Here is a 16,418-nt window from a genome sequence, read left to right as displayed (position 1 = left end):
GTGGACCAGCATTAAAACTGTTTGGTAAAAGGCTTCACCTCACTAATATTAGTTTATCACCTGCATACAGAAATCAGCAACTAAAGGTGACCAGTTAACCTTTGCAAAGTGAGTGCCATAGTGCAGCACCACGTTTGGCACTTTTTAAAGTAGCTTTTGATCCTTTTGAGCTAGAATCACTTTCATGTTGAAATGTGCAAATTATGTAGCAGATAGTGGATTATGTGGCAAGGACAGTAAATAGATGCTTACGTGGATAATTGCCACAGTAAAAAACTATGTAAATCCAGTTGCCTTGTTATATTATCGGTCAGGTCACAATGGTGAAACTCATGTTGCAGCGGTCTTCAAAAGTAGACTGCAGTTCATCCTGAGGAAGTAAAGCTTATCAGTGATGCTCACTGTGAACGGAAACATTCCTGACTCGTCTGACTTTCAAAGAGGAACCCATCGAGTCTATTAATAACTTTCCAGCGTCCAAGTGTCTTCTGTATTCTTTTAGTTCTCTTATACATCTCGCATTAATTTCATTAATCAGAGTACAAGTCCCCGCCACCTCCCATCACCACAGGTGCATTCACTGCCTGTTCTTTTTAGGTCGAGGGACCTATAAGCTGCTTCCGGTCCGGAGATCTTATGTTTTGGAGTAGGGCAGTTTAAACCCGCCTCTCTGCTCCGTTCGCTTCCATTGGCTGGCTTCCTAAACGGAGGCCAGCCATTGGAAGAGAAGGGAGTCACTCCGAACAAGCCCCGTCCCTTTCGGATTCGGGGGCGTAAGTTTTGCTGTTCTTTAGCTCGTGATGTCGGCCGTCACTCAGGACAGCAAAACACGCCCCCGAATCCGACATTTTCGTAAGCTTTGTGGCCGCCATTTTGGTTCCCCTGTTGAGGAGTCTGCATCTCTGCGATCCCCCTTCCAAGTTTCCTTCTGCTGCCCTTACCTCTGCGGCTCGAGTGTGTCTTCCCTCCCGAGAGCATGCACGGCAAGAAGCACTAGCCTGCAGCGCCGCCATTTCAGCGTGTAGCAGCGTCTACCGAGGACATGAGGTAAGCCTCTGCCCCCCTGTTTGTGCAGTTCTTCGTGCCCCTGCCCGTCCCGATTTTCCTGCCACAATCGTTTCACGTTGCCAACTTTTACAGTACTGCCGTGTTAATGTAGATGCCTGCGTTAATGTTTTACAGAGCCTGCCGTGTTAATGTAGTTCTGCCATCCCACGCTGGAGTTGCCAGTCTCATTCTTTCAGATTGCTTCTCTTTCTATCCTGGCTTCCACAAAACCTACGAAGTGTGTGTAATCCGAAAAAAATGCCTTATCAGCGAATCCAAAATGGTCAGGAAATATGTGCTGGTTGTGTTTCGTAAGTGCGTAACGCTTGCGGTGAGGAATGAAAGGGAAGTGTGGGGAGCGTTACATAATCTCCCGTTCAACACCCGCAGGTCACATTTCCTGTGACTAAGATCTCCGAGGGAAGCTGGTTTGCATGGGAGGTGGTTTGCAGGCGCCAGAAGCATGCCGGCAAGGACCACTCACCACGGACAAGTCGCAAGTGTGTCCTGGTGAATCCAAAGTCATTCCGAGTTCAGCAAAAGCAGTCCTTATATTGCTCGACATTTGTTGGGCCATAAAAGCGGTATTTAGTTGGTAGTAATCCTACATCCTTGAGCAGCCAGCCCTCTTGTAGGGTGAGAGCCAATTAGCGTCTGCCTCAGTAGGGTCATCTGGCAGAAGAACAAGGGAAATTACTATAATTATCGCTGCTGCTGACCCGCAACTACATCCTGCTGCTGGGCGGTTCCCTGCAGGAGATGCGGCGGGTCCTGGGCGAGCTCAGCGGGCCCAGGCTGCTGCTGGCCGGGCTGCCCCTCTTCGCAGGCGCCAGGTCCGTGTTCCTGGCCCCAGGAGGCGTGAGCTGCGCAGAGTCCCTGCGCCCCAACAAGTACTTCTCGGTATCCCTGGAGGAGCAGCTGTGCTCGCCCTTCCACCTGCATGGAGGAGCGGGCTTATGCTCCTGCGCCCTGTGCAAGTTCCCGCTGCAGCACTTTATTCCCTCCGGCCTTGGCATTGCTACCTTCCAGACACGGTTTTCCAAGTGATGCCCTCTCTGCTCACTCTGACGAGGAACTTGAACCATCCTCCTAAAACAGTTCCCATCTGTTGCGATCTCCCGCTTGGAAAATCGGAACCGACCTTTTGCATAATGCATTGACAAAAGCGCATCAACTACTCGTCAGGGTAGTAAGCGCTATATAAATGCAACTCCCCAAAAAGCTCTTTTGACTCCACGCCCTGATCCCAAACCAGTCGGAACGACCCATGTAAAAGGTGTATCTTATTTTGTGTTAAAAGGATCGTCGTACCAGCAAATTTGCCATCCTAATGCGCAAAACTTTTTTTTCTCTTAATTTCAAAGTGCCCGACCTCCGAAAAACCTATATCCCAAGACCCTCCAACTGGAAATTGTTCCTGTTAACTGTCTTCCGTGCCATAGGGGTGCCTGTCTATACATCTCACATCTCCATATACTGCTGCAGTACATTCTCTGAGGGCACCAGCCTTGCCCGCACTCCTGTTAATGACGTTACAAAGCAGAAAGTGACGGGGAGATGTTAGGAGGAAGGCGAACTTACCAACCAACCGAGTGCTGGCTGGCTCACGGACTGGAATGCGTTACCCACAACACCATGTCTAACTTCATTCAGCGAGAAGAAATCAATTAAAATTAAAAGCTATATTTTTGCTACCAAACCCCGCAGAACAGAAACGCCCGTTTATTATGTAAATACACCCACCCGCTGCATACCCTACATAAGGTGGTGGTTATAAACGCCACAGCGCCTACATGCTCTCCAGTGCAGGCTATTTTATTGTTTAGTGAAAACACTTTTAGTGCGCAGTCTGTTCACTAACATCCACATTTTCCTTCCTTTCGGAATGAACGAATATTTACTTTCTTTTAGCAAATCACAGTATCACCAGTAAAATCATGTAATTCAAGATGTGCCTTTGCATAAAATGTTTGCACTTAACAGCGCCAATGTGTTATGTCCTAGCATCTTTGCGCCATCACGAACTTGATAGAACGACAGCTGGAAATGTACCACTTTATTTTCAGTGTACACGAAGTTTGAATAGACATCCATAACCTCTAATAAACGAATATATGATTATACCACGATTTCAATTACCACGCATGGCTTTACCACGCGAATTTTACATCGCAAGTGGCTTTACCACGCTGGTATTTACAACGTAGGATTTTACTACGCCTAGAAACGTCTTACCTGCACGTCTTTCTCTACGAGCCCTTACTTCCATCCTCCATTAAAACAAGCGTCAAAACACGTATACCAAAATAAAAAAAGGACTGCTTTTTTGACGTACACGGCACGTCTTTGGGGGAGGCTCTTTCCTTTTTCTTTTAAATTTATGTTCGTTTTTTATTTAAAGTAACCTGCTTGTTATTTTTGGGGGGGGGACCCCCCCCAGCCCCCCTCCGAGCCCCCCCCCCGAGCCCCCCCCCCCCCTGCCCCCCAAGCCCACGCAGAACGACTTGAAGGAATACCACGTCTCCCCCCCAGCCCGTGGTAAAGACGTTGTGGAAGGCACCCTGCGTGGAAGGCACCCTGCGTGGTAAGTGTCACGTGGTAAACGTTAGTAGTTGTAATGCCTTCGTGGTAAATGATGTTTCCCCTAATAAACTATGTAGTTATATTATTGTTGGTGCCGCAGTTCAAGGATAAACTTGTATTTAACACTATCATGTCAAAGTTTAGAACACCTTTATTGTGTATAACAACCCTCGCTGTTAGAGCTCAAGCAGTGTTGCTTAAGCGCCTTAAAGACGCGAAAAGATGCAGTCATTTGTGATATGACAGTTGTCCGTGATTCTTGATGTACTTATTCTGAACTTTAGTGGCCACTAGCTTTCCAGCACTTTTCCTTTTCTTGTAAAATAATCCTTAAAATGTTACTGATTGTATCTGCTTTTGTGTTCCATTTTTGGAACCGTCAAAACTAATATTTGGTTCAAATGACATCTTGAAGTAAATGTCTTTGAACCGAGCATAAGTACACAAACCTAAAGCGAGCATTGCACTATCAAATAACTGCTAGAGTGAGTACTGATTATACTGATTTTCTTACTTCAATGCAGCTGTATTTTCTATTACTTTTTTGTTTAAATCGGTAAGGTTCCAGAAACGATTTTTTCTTTTGTTTTTTATGTCCTTTTTTACCTTTTTAGCAAATAAAAATGTAAACATGTGACGTGTTTGTGTTTTCTTTTTTCCGCTTTCGATTTATTTTCTTCTGTAAACTAATCACTCCCACCGAGTCCGACCAAATGTATAAAGTACTGCTACTGTGTGATAAATAATATAACAGTCGGCTTTTTTAGGTTTCTGGGACATACGTATTTGGGTAGTCCAGTAAAAGGTATCACACTTTGGAGTTTGTAAACAGCTAGGGCCAGATGTAGGTAGCCCTTTACCGGTCAGAAACGGCCGAAAATACCGATTTTCGGCCGTTTCCGACCGGTAAAGGGCTATGGAGATGTAGGGGCCAAAAAAACGTACATATTCGGTAATTTTACCGAATCGGTAATTTTACCGAATCGGTAAAATTACAGAATCAGTAAATTTACCGATTCTGTAAATTTTACAGATTCGGTAAATTTACCATTCGGTAAAAATACCGAAAATATATTTTGGGATGTAGGTAGCACTCCTAACAGTGCTACAGGGCCTTTAGAATTCGGTATTTACCATGCAATACAATTGCGTGGTAAATTACAAATTCTTGTGTACATGCACATCTGTGCATGTACACCTGTGCCATGTGGCACACAGACATGCCCTAAGGGCATGTATGTGTGCCATATGGCGCAAACGCCAGTTACAGGGGTGCAACAGGGTGTCAAAGTGACTCCCTGTCCCCCTTAGCAATTCGGTATTTTTACCGATTCGGTAAATACCGAATCGGTATTTGCTATTGAATCCTATGGGCTTCAAGGCCCATAGGATTCAATAGCAAATACCAATTCGGTATTTACCGAATCGGTAAATACCGAATCTTACCGATTTGGTAAAAAATACAGAATTTTTACCTACATCTCATTTACAGATTCATAAATACCGAATCGGTAAAATTCGGTATTTATGAATCGGTAAATGAGATTTACCTACATCTGGCCCCTAGTTCTTTGAACAAGTATGCCCGCCAGTATTCAGTATCCTATCTCTGCCCTCATGCCTCCTGTCTGTGCCCTCATGCCTCTTGTTGACTTCATTCCTCCTGTCTGTGCCCTCATGCCTCCTGTCTCTTCTCTCATCCTTGAAGCCTCATGTGTGGACACTCACGCCTGATGTCACTGCTGTCACTTGTTAACCAGCCCCCCATGTGTCACCTGCCCCCCCACCCACCATGTGTGCATCTAGCGTCTCCTGTCTGCATGTCTCGGTGCCCGGGTGCATCGGGACACATGGCACTGCTGCAGCAAGGAGCGGCGCCGCTGCACGTCTTGGGCGGACCTTGCCCCCTGAGCGGAGGGTGTGTGTTGGTAGAGCCTGTTACCAGCCAGGACAGCCATGGTCTCCCTTTAATGGTGCCGCTCCCAGTTGCCAATAATGCCCTCTCCGCATCTTCCTGGGGTCTGAGGTGGCAGCATCGGCTGCCCGCGCATCTCCAAGATGACAATGACATCAGCGCTGTGCCAGCCCCTCCCGGGCTCCCAGACGCGCCCCTCCCATGTCTCTCCCACCACACTCGCTGCCTTTACCAATGTTTCAGCAGTCACCTTTGTTTGGGAACATTTTTGGATTTTGATTCTTTCGGTTTGGGCCTCCCACGTTCTATTTTATCTGTGGTATAAGTTTATGTTCATTTGTCCTGACCTTTGACCTATGGTTTTACCCTTTAGGCTCCGACCTTTGAATTTGACTTTGAACTTGTGGTTCTAACCAACCAATGCCATTTGCTTTCTGTTATCTGGTTCTGATCTGTGACAGGCGCCTGCGTTGTCCTAGTCGCGACCGCTCTGTGTGTGTGTGTGGGGGGCTCCGTGTGTGTGTGTATGTGTGTGTGGGGGGGGGCTCTGTGTGTGTGTGTGGGGCTCTGTGTGTGTGGGGGCTCTGTGTGTGTGTGGGGCTCTGTGTGTGTGTGGGGCTCTGTGTGTTTGTGTGTGTGGGGCTGTGTGTGTGTGTGTGTGTGTGTGGAGCTCTGTGTGTGTGTGTGTGGGGCTCTGTGTATGGCTCTGTGTCCGCGAATACTCTACTACTCTCTAATGCTCACCTATTGCCATTGTAAATGACAAAACCATTTATTTATGTTTTTAAAAAGAAAATGAAAAAAAATTTCATGAGCAATGCCAATAGCTCTACCTTTAATAATGCCGAGACCATTGCATTGTAAATGCTTGTTCATAATGTTTCCCTGGGATATTTCCAGGCAGTTGCATAGTGATTAAATGTAGCTGGTGTGGAGGGGGGGCAGACAGTATAATGTGTGCACTGTGCATGTCCTCCTCACAACTAGAGGTCAGGGCACCTCTAGTCGCAACTCAAACTGGAGCCTTCCCTGGGAGTCCATTGTTGGTTTTGGTGCTGGAGGGGCATGACGTCATTGAAGGGTAGAAGGGCAACGCTGGTCAAAGTGCATTTATGGGGGGGCATGCACCGGGAGCGACCACTTTCCCCTGCACTGTATCCTGGAGACACCCGAACTGGTCATCACTGGCTTCGTAGTCGTACTCCATGTTTTTGAAGAGAGAGTTCAGCAGAGGAGGGGTGTGGGACGAGACAGAGGGGACCACCATTGCGAAGCCATTCTTAGTTGTAGGTTTTTGTAAAATTGTGTGCGTGCTTTTTTTCATCGTTTCAACTGAGTTAAGTTTGCCAAGTGCACAACCGGGAGCTGGTGCATTTCGCCAGGTGCAGCAAGTTTTTATTTGGATTGTGAGTCATTCGTCCATTGCTTGTGTCTTATTGTCATTTGGCGTTGCATGCGCTGCTATTCGCTTGGGTTCCACTTCGTAACATTCTGGAGCTGGTAAGTCTCACCGGTTTGCGGATGCGGCAATTTGCACATGACGGTGTAGTGCCCTCCCATAGCATGGGTCTCAGCTAAGATACAAAAATTGTAAGTATGCTTAAAGGGGCTGCCTCAGAGCAGGGGGCTGTTTACACTTTACCAAAGTCTGACCTGCAGCCGGGGGTCAGAGTCCGGGCGGTGGAAATGTTCACATCAGGGCTAGACTGGGAACTGAAAGCAGCCCTGGAAAATGTTGCCAGACCAGCCCCTGTCCTGCGCGTAGCGAGTGCACAGAGCGCGTGTGCCCGATCGCTACCGGTTTAGGATGGTTCTCCCCCATAAGAAAATTTTGGAAAACGACAGACCAAAATAGTACATTTTACAGCACATTTTTCATTACATATTCAAATTGTATCACGTTTCAAAGCACAGTAAATAGTAGATGATCACCTTAAAGGACATCAGGTTACCCACTCAGTCATATGTACCCATAGACATTCTTTCAAAGAGCTTCAAAAATAGTAGTGAATCAGAGAGAACAAAGTAAAAGTGAGACCAGCCCCACATGGTGTGTAGCAAGCAAGTGCAGTGAGCAACCACTACTAGGGGGAGTTTGGGCGGTTGAACTTCTCTCCCCCAAGAAAATTTGGGAGACAGAAAGGTCAAAACAAAGCATTTTTCAACACATTTTTCATTACATATTAGATTGTATTAACTTTAAAAGCAAAAATGGTTATCTTAGAGCACCAAGATACCAGTCACAAATCACAGACATTCCTACAGAGAACACTAAAAATTGAAATGTCAAGCATGAAACATGAATTTAAAATATAACCAATTTATTCTTCATATAAAATAGCATAAAAACATTTAAATACGCACTTAACTTCGAACAATTGTGCAAAGGTTCAGAGTAAAATTGTGCAGATTGTCAAACAGAGCCCAGTGTAGACTTTTTTGGGTACTCTTTGCGAGGCCTAATTCATTCAGCTGAGCTCACATTATACTGAAGTTCAATCTTCAGAGATCTTTCCTTGGAAGCTCAGTCTTCCAAGCCTGTGACAGGAGGAAGTCTGCAGACCCAAACTCCACTATAGATGGTTTGGGTGCAATATAAAAATCACGGGGTGACCATCTGCAGACAGTACTAACTGGTCTATGGGATGCAGGATAGGCATGCGTGATTTTTAAAGCCCAGATCAAAAATATTATTTTTCTGAAGTTAGCTCTAATAAGAACTTTGAGGTCTATTCTAAACTAAATAATGTTATAGATCTTGAAATCATACGTCTCCCCATCATTATTTGAGATAAGCCCTACCTTCAAGATTTAGGCAAAAGCTCATTCGTTGGCATTTTATATCCCTCCCATTAAGAGAGTTATATATCTTGTAGTTCCCTTGGGTTTATAGAGGAAACATTGATACATATGTTATGCTTTGCCAGTTTCTTTAAATAGACTTGAAACCTTAAGGGTAAACTTTCTGGTTAGAAAGCGGAATAAGAAACTATAAAGAAGTGAATAAACTATTCCTGAAATGTTATTACCTTAGCGTGATGGAACAATGTGAAAAACAAGTTAATGCAGATGAAATATGCTGCAAAAAGTAGCCCTGTTGAGCCCTCTTTGTAGTATCTTATCAGGCAAATAATTTAATTTGGGTAGTTATTTTTTTATTATGAAATGTTACTTGTGTTATTTTGGCCACTTGCTGTTAGAATAGCCCGTTAATCACTCCAAACTCAGTGGCTAAGGTCCTGATTTCAATGTTTGCGGATTGAGTCATTTCCGTTGGTCTGATTTAGGACTCTACGCCTGCCAGGCTGAGACTACTCTGCCCGCCAAACTTATAAATGACTACCAAGCGAAGGTAATGTATAAAACATTGGCGGGAACCGCTATTATAGCAGTTACTGTCAATACATTTTCCTATTTGGCGCAGGGCTCCGTCAGCAAGACACAGCTCTGTACCAAACAATTTTCTTTTTTTATTTTCAAAAAGAAAATCCCCAAACTGGAAAATACAATTTAGTTTCACTGCCCCTTACCACCAGGGTTTCCTGCAGGTGGCGGGCAGTGAAAAACTGACCCGTAATTCAACTCATCTAAATTAGGTGGGTGGAATGACAGCTCAGTCTCCGACGGCCCTTACTCCGCAAGGCCATTGGAGGGGGTTCATCATGTAGGAGACAGAGTAGTCTCTGCCATTATTAGTCCTAAGGTCCATACGCATTTAAATTTGCCCGGCAAACCGCATTCTTGGCGGTAAGGATACTCTGTTGCTATTGCAAGGGAATATCCTTACCACCAAGAATTATATCTAGCCCTAAGTTATTTAGATATTCTGTTTGACTACGACCTGGGTATGTTTATCATTTTATTGTACGTTTGTAATTGTTTTAGGTAATATAAATAACTAAATTCTTCTATACAGATCCCCCGCTTAAGACCAATCTAGACCATTGCCTGGGGTGCCACCTGTGGGAGAGTGGCCCGTTCCCTCTTACCGGGCTCCTGTCGTGCAGGTAGACTGCAGTCTGTACTGGCTGCGTTCAGGGTAATGTTGCCCCTAGGAAGTTGTCATGTTGTGCACTGTATGCACGTGAGCTCAGTGATCAGCTGTCCTGTATTGCAGCAATAAATATACACACAGAAGGGTCCAATCTATCCATAGAGTTCATTGCACCACACTGATCAACCACCGTACAACTTTATGTAAGGTAAGTGGGCAACGTGTGAACAGTCCCAGGACGCAGTCTGTCGTAGTACTTGGTGGGGGCTATCTCACTACATTGGAACCACTTACCTGCAGGCTCAGACATATCTCTGGAATAGGCGCAATCAACCATCAAGTTTTCACACTAGAGATCAAAAATCTGACCTCAAAGTTAAACAAAAATATCAATAGCTATATGTGCTATAACCCACTGAACTTTATCAGTAGGATTGAAAGCTCTTATCTATATTTGCAGTGAGTGCATTAACCTGCTGATCTCTCTCTGTAGGATTGGAATCTGTTACATTCTAGTTACATTCAGATGTTTGCGGTAACTCCCAGAACTTTCTCTGCAGCAAGAATATTTACCTTTACCTCTGGAGCCTCCCTGCTTAGATTAGATAGCTTGGCAGGTTACACATGGTGCTCGATGGTAGGTATGGCCACCAAGCAAGACATACCACTGACTCGGCCTGAAACAAGTGAGCTGCAGGTACCACACAGACCACTAACAATGGAACTCGGTGAACTGCACTTTCTTTATCTGAGATCTCCGCAGTGGATAAATTAACCTCATAAAGTATCTCTTCTTAAACCCAAACATGCAAATTATATTAATTTTTCTGTCATTTCTTCATGCCATGAATTTTCCTTCTTGTCCTGCCTTGTACTTGATTGTCCCTCTCTTACAGTCATATTGACAAAGGTCACCTCAGTTCCCTACTGTATGTTGCTGCTTATGTCTTTTTTGTTCTTTTTATTCTGTGTCATTCTTTTGCTCTTATACACACCCCCATCCTTTTAATTCTATGGCAGTGGGTATTTATTTAGAACTACCTACAAAGCAATGGAGCTCTGTAGAAAAGTGGGGGTGAAGGTCGGAGTACAGAGGACAGGTGAGGTGGTTAATACAGGCAGGACAAGGGGGCGTCCCAGCTGGGATTCCACCATTTGGTGGGACGCCAGGGGAGGGGTAGTTACCTAAAGAGTAGTTTATTTCTGCAGAGCTATAACCCCAAGATTTGTGCCACTATTACTCAGCCCATGCTGGTACCCCACTGAGCACCCACTGAGGCCAACCAGGAAATTTTAGAGACCAGACATAGTAGAGCAGAAATCTGAATGAATCTTTAATGTGCATTCAATATCCGTCAGATCACCCTAAAAATTCCAACAAGGTCACATCTCCTCAGGGACTACGATCAGTGGACAATTTACCATACAAAATGTCATTTTGTATGATAAGCCGGGATCTAAAGGGATCGCCAAGTGGGGCAGGCCGTCCCAAGGTAACCCTTGGCCCTCCCTAGAGCTATTCTCAAGCAAAGAAGGTCCATTTGTGTTTTTTAATATGTTTCCATGGTGTCTGCTAAACTCTGTTAAATCGCCTCACTTGCATGATAATGGTTGAGGCTCCTAAAAATGTCTGCATGACAGGTGTGAAAGGCAGCAGGCATGGGTGCTGATGTTCTCTCCCAAACAAAAGAACACCCGTGGATCTATGACGCTCCTGCAACAACAAAAGACGGAGAATGCAACTCCCAACAAAGAGTACTTAGAAATGCTAAACTTATATGTGGCGTAAAGGCCAGTGTTGCCAACTGGAACTTGGGATAGTCCTCCCTCCTCACTCAGCCTCCAGCAGGAAGCTCGCCCACCAGGCCTGTTGCCCACCACACCAGACAGTAAGGGCATCAATATCTGGGCCTCCTCCCATATGACGTGACGCTGCCCCCTGGCCCCCCAGGCCAGACAGTGCAGTGCTGAGCCCACCCCAGTCAAAGTTACGAAATGCATTCACCCTGACAGAACCTTAAGACTAGATTAACATAACACATCTTCAGAGTATGTGAAGTGTTTGACCTGGTGCATGTGGGCCAATCTTTTCAGACGAGCTTGCAGTTGCACGTAGGCATGAAGGGATTGCAGAAACATGTCGGATAGAAAGCTGCGCCTTCCGCTATATACAATATTTGTGTTACAACCCTGCAATGAGGGGCGGGCTTGGACGGCATAAGCTAATGGCTGCCTGATCGAGCCGTCCCGCCAGATCGGAGCCAGCGACTGGATTTTATAAGCGAAGAACACGTCTTCGAATTATCAGAAATACAGCTAAAGTGATTGAAATAGTTCGCCCACCAGAAGAGACTAAAATGAGGATTCAAGACGCACGAAGAGTGGAGATCAACATGTCTACACAGAGGAGAAAGGAGGACGGGGAAGCGGATCCAAAATGGCGCACGCCTGAAAACAACTCCGCCGCAATCAAGGTACCGAGCGCTACTAGCCCCAACGAACAAAGGGAAGGAGGTTTGCGGGAGATCCCAACAACAAGTACAGAAGTGGGCTCTGCGGGCTCTGCGATTCCCCCAGGTACCTCGCCGCTGCACCCAGTAATAAACCAAGGAGAGGAGGGGCGGGGCACAGGAGAGATCAAAACTAAGAGGGGGGAATACACAGCCCAGGAGCCGCGGAACCACCAACCCACCTCCATAACCCCGGGACGCAGTGCAAATCTACCGAGCCCACTCGCCGGCGAAATCTGCAACAACCGGCCACCAAATAGAGAATCACAGGAACATATTGGAAAATGAACGAGAAAGGAAACTGAAACCAATTCCAAAATGGCGCTTGCCTGAATCGGTAATCAGCTATCGGCTCCAACTCTCCTCAAACGAAGAGACTGAGGGGCATGAGGGGGAGAAAGGGGTAGAACGAGCAAAAGAGCTTTCCGAGACACCCCGCCTGCAACTGAACGCAGTGGATCAACAAACAACCGCGCTCATGAGTAAACAAGAGTGGAGAAACGAAACCGAAATAAAATTCAAAATTGCGCGTGAAAACTGAGCGCAGTAATCCTTAGTCTTTTTAACGGGACACTGAAAGTTACCAAAGGACGTAGAAAAGAGGAAACAAAAGAATAACCGGGCACAAGGAAACAGAAGGACGCAGAGGGGAAAAAAGAAAAGAGCAACTGGGCACCCAGGCACCCTGCACCCCCCCCCGAACCCGCCCCCATGCCAGCGACAAAAAGACAGCAATAAGACAGCGAACAAGGGAGGTAGAGGTGACAGGATTGACACGCCAACACAGCGGAAGCATCGACATCGCCTACACTGCCTGTCCCACAGCGCCATTTATGCTAATACCGCCATCACCACCCAGCATCATTGCGCCAACAATGCTAATACCACCACCACCGCCCAGCATCACTGCGCCATATCGTTACCGGAATTTGAAGCCAAGATTGTGACGCTAACACAGCAGAAAAGCACCCCCACCGCGAACACCACCATCACCGCCCAATATCACCGCGCCACATCGCTATCAGGAAAGAACAACAAAGCGCAGTGAAGTCAACAAGATCAAATAAGCACCAAGACCTGATGAGCGGTGAGGTCTAGCAGCTCCATCAAATACGGCACCTCCAAGGAGGGAAGAGTAGGAGAGCAAAACCAGGGGATACTGCCACCAGGGCGGGAACTAAGGCAGTCACCAGAAACAGCAAGCTCGGACACCCTGGAAGAAGAAGGGAAAGGCATACAGAAAAGAGACGAGGTAACAGACACCTATCCGCAACAACAGCGGAAGACAGCGGGAAGCATGGCAGATAGAGAATCCAGACTACAGGCGCAACTGCAAAAGAAAAACAAGGGTGAGCCCCTAACATCAGATTCTCCTATAAAACAGAAACCAGACATAAACACCACGCTGGAAACCATCCTGAAGAAACTGGCCGAGGTGCACGATTTAGCGAAGTCAACTAAACTCACCACCGAGTCCATTCAACTCAAACTAGCTGCCTTCAGGGCTGACCTGAACACAGTAAATACCAGGCTAGCAGCGGCAGAGCAGCGCATCATCGATACAGAAGACACCGCTCAAAGCGCCAAGAGGGAATGGAGTGGTCTGAGCATAAAAACAGACTCCCTGCAAAGGCAAACAGCCGAATTGGAAGACAAAAGCCGTAGGGGAAACATCCGAATACTAGGAATCCCGTAGGGCGCGGAAGGGGAGGCGGGATCATGCACCAAATTCCTAGAAGATCTCATCCCGAAGATTACAAACCTAAAATTTGAATGCCAATTCGAACTAGACAAGGCTTTCAGAATTCCAGCCTCAAAAGAGCAAGCGACAAAATTCACCAGACCAATCATCTGCAAGCCACTGAGAGCTCAGCACACGGAGGAGATCTTTAATTATGCCAGGAAAAATAACCAGATCATTTAGAAAGGCCAAAAAATCATACTGACGCAAGACTACTCCAAAACAACAGTAGACATCAGGAAAGGCTTTCTCGCCCAACGTCAAGCGCTCAAGAGCAGACAAATACTATTCACCTTCGTAGCACCAACAAAGTTCAAAATAACAGATAGAGGGAAAAGCCTTGTCTTCACCGACCCACAGGACCTGCACCAATACCTGAGGGGGCCCTCGACCTCACAAATGGAAGTGTCAACTCACGGTACTGCCAAGAGAGGGCCCTCTCCTGATCCTACGAGTGATTAAAAAACACAAGGAAAACAGATAAACCTCTAAAAAAAAATCGCAAACTTTTTGCTACCTTGAGAAGATCACTCTCAATTGACCGGACCTACCTCACGGAACGTAGACGCACGTCTCGAACCTTATCTACCCTATCTACCTCAAGGAAAATAGACTCCGACAACCACTACATCCCGGCATGCCGCAGCACACAGTATCCTTTTTTTTAACCTAGTCTTTTAGACTTCTAGTCCAAATACATCTCTAGACTACGATCCTCGATATTTGAGGCGCAATGACTCTACTGTTTTGAAAAAACTCTACCGTCTTGAAAAAACTTACAGTTCGAATTGTTTTCTAATTAGACTTGGCTCTGGAAGGCACAATGGCGATCCTGGCTTTGCACTTTCCAGATCCTGGACGCGGGGTGGAGGGAAGGAGAGGGGAGGGTGGTAGGGGGAACAAAGGAGGGGGGGGCCAGGAAGAGGGGAGGGAAATGAAGGGACAGTACTCTTTTCTACTCTTACTTTCGCACCTTCTAGACTTTACTTATTCAATCTACACTACTGCAAGATCCAGTCTTTGATTGTAACGAATCTGCCAATGAGAGTCGGTCACAGAGAGTGGCATCCACACCACCTAGATAATGGCTAACAGCACCCCTGTCGCGCTGGCGATCGACCTCAAAATAACCTCACTAAACGTCAACGGCCTGAACCACCCCATTAAGCGCAGGAAAATACTAGAATACCTGGCCAAATCCAAGAGTGACATAGTCCTATTACAAGAAACTAAACTAGATGAGCAAAGCTGTAAACTAGTTAAAGCAAAGTGGTTTGCCCACTCGACCTGCTCCCCAGCTACTCGGAAGAGAGGGGGAGTCATGACACTTATCTCTAAGAATTCCAAACTCACAATTAACTCACACACGCTAGACATCGATGGCAGGTTACTGATAACCAACATCTCAAGAGGAAGTGATCAGATACATTTAGCGAATATATATGGCCCCAACTCAGACGACCTCGAATTCTGGGAGGAAGTCGCCATCTCCCTTGACAAAATCCAGCATAATGAACTACTGATAGTTGCAGGAGATATCAACATGCCATTAGACCCACTTTTAGACAGACAATCCCACTGCCACTACCACCCAAACAGTTCCCACAAAGCACTCCTCAACATATGCGCAAGATTCAACCTCAGATACACATGGCGACTCACACACCCAACCACGAGAGACTATATATTTTACTCGAACCCACACAAATCACACACAAGAATAGATTACATCCTGATGTCAGGAACACACACGCACATGATAGAAGAAGCCCTAATAGAACCAAGGCTAGTCTCATACCACTCAGCAATCAGCCTGAAACTAGCGGGCCAACACAATGAGGTAAAAACGCGCAGATGGACGTACAGAAACAGCATTATCACAGATCCCGACCATAAGAAAGAGGTCACAGATGCCCTCACCGAATACATAGCCACAAATGATAATGACGAGGTAAGCATAGATACTCTGTGGGACGCCCCGAAGGCCACAATTAGAGGGAAACTATTCGACATTTCGGCTAGAATCAGAAAGAAGGCAAATCTGAGACTGACTGAGTTAGAGGCAGAAATTAAAAGGCTAGAACTCGAATTCATAAAAGACAATCGGGCGGACCTCACTCTTCACAAGCTAACGACCGCCAGATACGAATACAACAAAATCGTTAGCGAAAGAGCCGGCCTCTGGTTCAACAGAGGCAAGGAACTTAACCTATGCAAAACCAACAAAGCAGGTAAACTCCTCGCCTCATATCTGAAATACAAAAGCAATCAGAGGGCAGTCCTTCGATCACTGACACGGACGGCAAAACATACACCAAACACAAAAACATTCTCAGAATTTCTAGGCAATTCTATTCAGACCTCTACAGAAACGGCAAACAACTAGATAAAGACGAGTGCAAAAAATACCTAGAAAAACTTGGTCTACCAAAGCTAGATGATGCAGATAGCATGAAACTAGGGGCAGATTTCACTGTAACAGAGATAGAAAGGTCAGTCAAGTCCCTAAAAAAGAACAAAGCCCCTGGCCCGGGTGGCTTTAGGGGAGACTTCTTCAAGTCCTTCCTAACCCAACTCACACCACTCATGAAGAGAGTTTTTGACCAGAGAATAGAGAGGGAAAAGAGA

At 46.1% G+C, this 16,418-nt stretch overlaps 1 long non-coding RNA gene across 1 annotated transcript in view; it reads left to right on the top strand.

Annotated features, from left to right (window-relative positions):
* The first annotated feature begins 895 nt into the window (after positions 1 to 895).
* LOC144785159 (uncharacterized) overlaps positions 896 to 16,418 on the top strand; it is a 116,286-nt gene continuing 100,763 nt past the window's right edge. Inside the window, exon 1 of the long non-coding RNA XR_013601789.1 lies at positions 896 to 1,047. This is a non-coding gene — a long non-coding RNA (uncharacterized LOC144785159). The remainder of the gene's footprint in view (positions 1,048 to 16,418) is intronic.

This window comes from Lissotriton helveticus, chromosome 10 (genome assembly GCF_964261635.1).
Source record: "Lissotriton helveticus chromosome 10, aLisHel1.1, whole genome shotgun sequence".
NCBI classification, from domain to species: Eukaryota; Metazoa; Chordata; class Amphibia; order Caudata; family Salamandridae; genus Lissotriton; species Lissotriton helveticus.
Note: the sequence above shows the minus strand (reverse complement) of the source record. Positions and strands in the feature narration are given on the sequence as shown.